Raw genomic sequence first — 7360 nt, 5'->3', positions numbered from 1 at the left:
TATTTATAAAGCTAAGGGCTTCTGTTATTTTAACAGAGTAAATTTAATGTATTAGTTAGCAATATAATTTATTTTAAAACGATAAATATGAATGCAGTAATGAGAGTTTATGGCTTTTAAAGCAGATCCACTTTCTTGAAAAAAAATTTTAAAATATAATTGGTTCAGCTATATGTTAAAATGAAACAGCAGAGTGCCTCTGGCTCTCTGAACTCTAATCATCTTGGCTTCTGTGAAAAGATAATTGAATTTCTTATCTAAATATTGAATATTCCTCACCAACTAACTGAAAGTCAAAATTCTTTTCTGGATAAAACTTTAATCAGGTATGATCCTGGGTTAATTATAGGACTAATATAAATTCTATATTAAAATAATTTTCAGATGATCTTAGTTACTTTTCAAAGTATGAGTGTGAAAATCCATATTTCAAAATCAAGAATGACTGAAAAGCTAGTATTTAAATTAGAATTGAGACTGCTTCTCAACATCTAGCTGAGTTTCGCCAAATGTTTACTATCTATCATCAGATTATTTAATTTTGAGTGATTTGTATACAAAATTGTTATTTAAGAATTTTAAATGAGAACATTTGGATTTTATAATTTTTGATACCCCATACATTTATATTTCCAGATGTGAAAATAAATGAAGACCATCCAAATGAAAATAATCTAAGGCTATTTATTCAGAGCTTGCTATAGGCAGAGAATCAGTCACCATCACCTGCATCTTGCAGCGATTCAAAAGCAGTTGGAAGGGGTGCAGTACAAAAGTTAGAGAAATTGGAAGGCTTCGAGTATGCTCTGATTGGAGCTTGTAGGCATAGGAAAGCGGAAGCCTGGCTAACCAGAAGGAGGGCATCCTATGTTGGTTATAGAGGAGTCTTTTGTTTTCTCTGTTTAGTCCTAAATTAGAAACAGGGCAAAAATTAGGGATGCTGGTAGTTATTGACCAAGTTTTGACCATAAAGAACTGATTGCTACAGAGGTTGTGGTTTTTGGCTTCCAGGTCTGATTGTCACAGAGGTTGTGAGTCAGAGTTCTGTTTTTATTTATGCCCTGGTCATTGTCCATGTACATATTCAGTCTCTCACAGATATATACATATTTCATTATAAAATTAATACTATAAGGTCAATCTAATATTAATCTGTAGTGAAAGTTGCTCTTTGATTTATTAAAACTTTGCAATATTTATTTATATTTCACCCATAAATTAAAAGTAAGATACGGATTTTCTCTTAAATTAGATCAGATTCTTCAAATACATTTTAAAGATCTTCCTCCAATAACTTAGAAAATAAAAAGTTCTAGTATTCAAAGACAAGTTGCTACTAATCAATCAAAAAATATTTAATATTTAAAACATGGTTCAGAAAATTTTCACCCAAAATATTACGCTAGCTTTATTGCCCCAAAACAGTCATTCTTTTTATCTCTAGGTTGTCTCTGGTTACTAATTCATATGTCTAAGACAGGATTTTTCATTTTCTCCTCTGAGTCCAGATTGATCCAGTGATCCTTATGAAATCACTGATGCCCCAAGACCCAGCCCTCTCCAGCAGCTCCTCCTACTACCACACTTCTAGTTTCAGCAGAAAATGCATATGTACTTTCTAAAGCTCTGAACATTCTACTGGTTTAGTCTTCCAGTATTTATTGCTTATAGATATTCTATTGTATACTTACATTCAGCTCCTCACCAATAAAAAGAGACAAATTTTGATCATTTATGAGCAGGACTAAAATTGTTTATGTTACAATTAATCACTAAAATTTCAAAGTATTACAAATCAATAAATACAGTAAAGGAAAAGGGTGATGAAAAGTACATATTAATATCAGTCACATTTCAAAAGTGTACACTGAAAGCAGGAGAAAAACAATGGTAATACCTTCTAAATTAAATATTGGCAAAAATATCTTTAAAAATTCCTAACTTAAAATTAAATGAAAAATAAAGTAAGCTGAAGAAAAATGGAGAGCACATTTCTATTTTTTCTATTCATAAATCTTGTATTCTACTTATATCAGTTTATTACACATGTTCTTAATGATTAAGATTAAATTGTTCATGAAAATTTCATAAGACGTTAAACAAAATAGCTATCATCTCAAATTATTTCCCTTTTAACTGTTTTTACAGCACATTCATGTTAGGGAAGTATTTTTAAAACTCACAAAAGCAAAATACCTTTAAAAAGTTGAACACATGAGTTTTTTCTTTTACTGCCGCACTCGATATACACGAAGTAATGGATATCAAGCAATTCATTTTACAGCATCTTTATTCGTACTTTTGTTGTTAGGTTGTTTAAAATATTTAAATATAAATAAATAAGAATTGCAAAAATAAGTCTGGACATGGTGGCTCATGCCTGTAATACCAGCACTTTGGGAGGCCGAGGCAGGCAGATCACTTGAGGTCAGGAGTTCGAGACCAGCCTGGTCAACATGGTGAAATTCTGTCTCCACTAAAAATACAAAAATTAGCCAGGTGTGGTGGTGGTTGCCTGTAATCCCAGCTACTGGGAAGACTGAGGCAGGAGAATGGCTCGAACCCGGAGGCAGAGGTTGCAGTGAGCTGAGATCATGCCATTGTACTCCAGCCTAGGTGACAGAGCAAGACTATCTCAAAAAAAAAAAAAAAAAAAAAAAAAAAGAAAGCAAACAACAGATAACTTTACAAAGAATAGGAATCATTTCTGAGTGACAGCTTTGTATAAAGGAACATTTCCGAAGCTATAGTCCAAGGTGTACACATTGAAACTGCATTCCACCCATGCACATGTTCCGGATATTATGCCTATGGGGTACCCATTTCTACAACAACCTAGTAAATACTCCCACTCTTAGGGCTCAGAACACTCCCAAAGTACAGTGCCTTGGCATGCTGAACTGAAAAAAGGGGCTCAGAAGTAAAATCTTTCTGACCTTCTCCTGTTCTTCTTTATCCTGGTCCCCTTTCTTCACCAACTCAGGCCATGGACCCTGAAATTTCTCCTCCCCAAGGCAGGTCAAAGATACCAGAAATCCTCTCCTGCAAAGTCAAACATAAAATATAAAAATATTATTCTAGCCTTTTCTTGCCTTTCTGTTTGAGAGTTAGCCATACGAGAAATTCCCTGACCTACCTTATCTGTTAGTAGGTTAGTAGGTCATAAGACCCTTATTCCAGAAGGAGTCTTAAGGAATGCCACACGTAGAAGCACAAGAAAAATATAAACGTGCAGGCCTGGCTTTGTTTCTCCATTCAGTTTATTAGCATTAGATCACTCCCTTTTTGTCAAATTACATTTCTGCAAGGCTGTCTACTCTTTATCACATCTAAGTATTAAAATGGACAGTTTTTCCTTGAGTCTTTGCGTCTTCAATTTGAAGCCTCTCATGTCTTGTAAAACTTTGATTAAACAAATATTTTATGCTTTTATCCTATTAATCTGTCTTTGTTTTCTTTCAGACCTAGCCAGGAACCCTAAAAGGGTTATGGAAACTTTTCCTTCCTTACAGTTGGCACAACTACAACTAAAACTGGAACAAATTACCCTTTTATCCCATGTTAGGACACACCAATATATAGGTGCTTTCCTTTGCCTAGACATAGAGGCAGTTATAACAGAGGTCCTTGTGAAGCCACAATCTAGCAAAATACTATATCAAACATTTATAGCTTATATGAAAATTTCATATCCCCATATTGGCCACCTAAAGATGAAAACATATAACTCCCTAAATCTTAATTGGTCCTATTCTAATGTCAAACATAAAAACCATATATGAAAAAACAGAAATTCAAATAGAAGTAACCTATACCTTTTTTGGGGGAGGGGAGCATGTGGATGACAAATGGTCCACTGTGTTTTAGAATGAAGTAGATAAATTTGAGAAGCCAGCTAATTTTCACCTTCTTCTCCTGCTTCAGCTTCATCTCCTTGGGTATCTGATGTGCAGAATGTCAAGTAGTTTCTCAGTAGTTGCATTATTAGCATGCTATCTTTACATGACTCTTAATGTATGAAGTCCAACAACGGCTTCATCAAAAGCTGTCTTTGCAAGACAGCAGACTTTCTCCAGAAAGTTCAGATTCTCACAATACAACACAGAGAGCTGATAGTTCAGACCCAATCTGATAGGATGTGTTGATTGCAATTCCTTTTTCTGATTTCAAAAGCTTCTTGATGTGCTTGTTGTGACTGATCCACAATCCCTTTCTTATCATCACTAGCAGCAACCTGAGCCAAATAACAACAGTAACCTCCTTTCACTTTTAATAGATTTTGCTCTGTGCTTGTGAAGCTTTGGGGATCAAGAACTCTTCCAAAAGGGACAGTACATCATTTACAGATAGTTCTTAGATCACTTTCCATTTTCTCTCTGTATTCTCAAGCCATCTGCTGTTTTTCTCAGCAGCTTCTGTCATTTGCCCAATACTTGAGATGATGCTCCAAGATGACCTACAGGCTCCTGCAACATTTATATAAGCAACTGAAAGAAGATTCCTCTCCTAATAAAAAAAAAAAAAATCAGTTCCTTGCTTAGTTACAGGCATCATGCAGTCTTTCATGACAACATATTGCTCAGCCCACTTGGCCTCCTGCACTGGCATATTTTTACCCATGACTGAATGTTCTGTGTCAGAAGTGGTTGGCGGTAGATGAATGGGGGCTCAGCAGTCTTTGGATGGTGAGAGTGGCAAAGCTCAAACTCTGTCCCTAGATTTTGCTGCTCACAGGCTCTGTGTTTCTATTTTCAATTTGTGGCAAAATGTCTAAGAAAGTGCTATGAAAGAAATATTACTTGTATTATTTCCTCATCACTAAATTCTTTATAGCAGCTCCTTTTCCCTTGTGGGAGAGAGTTCTAAACAGAGCCTATGAATCCCTGAAGAAATTTTAGCTCAGGAAATGATTTTTAAAAAATCCAAATCCTATAGCCAAACTGACTTATGTTTACCTTTAGAAGTTTTATAGTTCTAGGCTTTACATTGAAGTCTATGATGTGTTTTGTGTTCATTTTTACATGGTTCAAAGCATCTGAGTATGGATCAGAGCTCATGTTTTTTGTCTTGTTTTGTTTTGTTTTTGGCATATAGATATCCAATTATTCTGGAACCACTTCTTGAAAATGACAATTCTTTCTCCAGTGAATTGCCTTTGTACCTTTGTCAAAAATCAGTATTTTGTGTATGAGAGTTTATTTATAGATTCCCTCTTCTGTTCCATTGAGTTATTTGTCTATCTTGATGCCATTCTTCTTGATAATTCAAGCTTTATAATAAGCCTTGAAATCAGGTAGTGTTTGCCATACACTTTTTCTCCTTTTTTAAGGTTCTTTAAAAATTTGTGGCTTGCATTTAGTTCCTTAGTATTTCTATATGAATTTTAGAATTAGCTTGCCAATTTCTACAAAAGAAAAAGAAGTCTCATGCTAGGATATTGATTGTGAATCAATGGATTAATTTGGTGAAAATCTACATCATAATATTTATCCTTCTGGCTTATGAACATGAGACATAAATCCATTTATTTACAGTTTCTTTAATTTCTCTAATATTTTCTAGATTTAATGTATATATCTTACACATTGTCAGATTTATCTCTAAGTATTTAATAATTTTAGTGCTATAATAAGTGACATCATTTTTAATTTCAATTTGTGAATATTTGTTGGTAGTATATTAAAATACAATTAATTTTGTGACTTGATCTTGTTCCTGCAACCCCAATAAACTTACTTACCAGTTCTAGTACAAAGCTGAATAGAAGTAGTAAGAGAGTGATTTGTTTCTGATCACAGGGGAAAAGCACTGTCTTTCATCAGTATGTACACTGTTAGAAGCGGGATTTTTGCAGATGTCCTCAATCAAATTGCATACATTATTTATATTCCTGGTTTGCTGAGAGTTTGGGTGAAATGGAGGTTGGATTTTGTCAATTGCATTTTTATGTATCTACCGGGATGATCATATTTTTTTTTTCTTTTATGCCTTTCTAATATGGTGAATTACATTAGTTAGTTTTCAATGTAAAAACCATCTTTTATTCTGGGCTAATTTCCATTTGGTCATGATATGTCCCACTGTATTATTGGATTTCATTTGCTAAAATTTTATTGACCCTTTTGCATCTATGTTTTTGGAAAGTATTATACAGTTGTTTCTTGTTCTTATAAAGTTTTTCTAAATTTGGTATTATGATAATATTGTCCTCATCAAATAAAATGTAGAATATTCAATCCTCTTCAGTTTTCCAGAGAAAATTACATAGAATTGGTATTATTTCCACTTTAAAAGTTTAGTGTAATTTCTTGATGTTTACTTTGTGTTAATACTTTTGAATGCAAATTAAATTCCTTAATAGCTATAAGACATTTGGGGTTATTTTTCTTGACTGAGTAAATAATTTGTCTATTTCCTGTATGTAGTCAAATATATTAGCATAAAATTGTTTATAATATGCCAAAATTATACTTTTAATAGCTATAGAATCTTCTGTGATGTTATCTCTTTTATTTCTAATTTGTAATTTGTGTTTTCTATCTTTTTTCCTGGTCGATCTGGTAAGAGACTGGTTTTCTCAAAGAACTACCATTGATTATAGTATTTTGTTCTGTCTTGTATTTGTTTCAGGCACCTCACTCAGCCCATGTTAATCCATCACAGCCAGAGGCAGAGGGCCCAATATCTGTGTTTTCATAATTGATTTAAATTCCTCCTTGATAAAGTCAGGAAATAAATTATCACACACTCAACACATTCACTCACACACACACACACACACACACACATCCATGTAAACAAACAAAACCATGGAATGTCCATTTTCTCTGCCCAGCTTAAGCCTCTAATGCTAACTTCTATTAACCCTGGGTCTCTGTATGTAACTTGACCTCTCCATTTCAACCTAATAGCACATTCAGTCACCTCACTTTTCATTTTGCCCTTAACATGTATTAATAGGTGTCCTTCACTCTAGGCTATTGATTAAGCCATCAATATTTGTCATACCCCTCATGTCTTTGTCATTTCCCAAAGTCAATGTCTCCTCAACCTGCCCTATACCACTTGCCTCATAGTCTGGTCCAAATAAATCTATCTTGACAGTAAGAATTTTCATAATATTAACAAAATACTATAATATTAGGAAATTCTTTCATTCTAAGGAGAGTACATATAATAACCTGGGGGTTAGGGGTGTGCAGAAAATGGGGGTATGAGAAGACAATCTTAAAAATGCAGAAATGGTATATTTCAACTGTCAATATCATTTATGTTTTTTATTGTCTGCAGATTCTACTACTAATATAATTTTCATTTTGGTATAATTTATTTTTAATTGACAAATGATAGTTGTGCACAT

At 33.6% G+C, this 7360-nt stretch overlaps 1 pseudogene; it reads right to left on the bottom strand.

The window, feature by feature from the left end:
- Positions 1-3895: 3895 nt before the first annotated feature.
- On the bottom strand, positions 3896-7117 carry LOC111549484 (annotated as a pseudogene).
- Positions 7118-7360: the final 243 nt, after the last annotated feature.

This window comes from Piliocolobus tephrosceles, chromosome 6 (assembly GCF_002776525.5).
Source record: "Piliocolobus tephrosceles isolate RC106 chromosome 6, ASM277652v3, whole genome shotgun sequence".
Taxonomy (NCBI): Eukaryota; Metazoa; Chordata; class Mammalia; order Primates; family Cercopithecidae; genus Piliocolobus; species Piliocolobus tephrosceles.
This window is presented reverse-complemented; position numbering and strand designations above follow the sequence as displayed.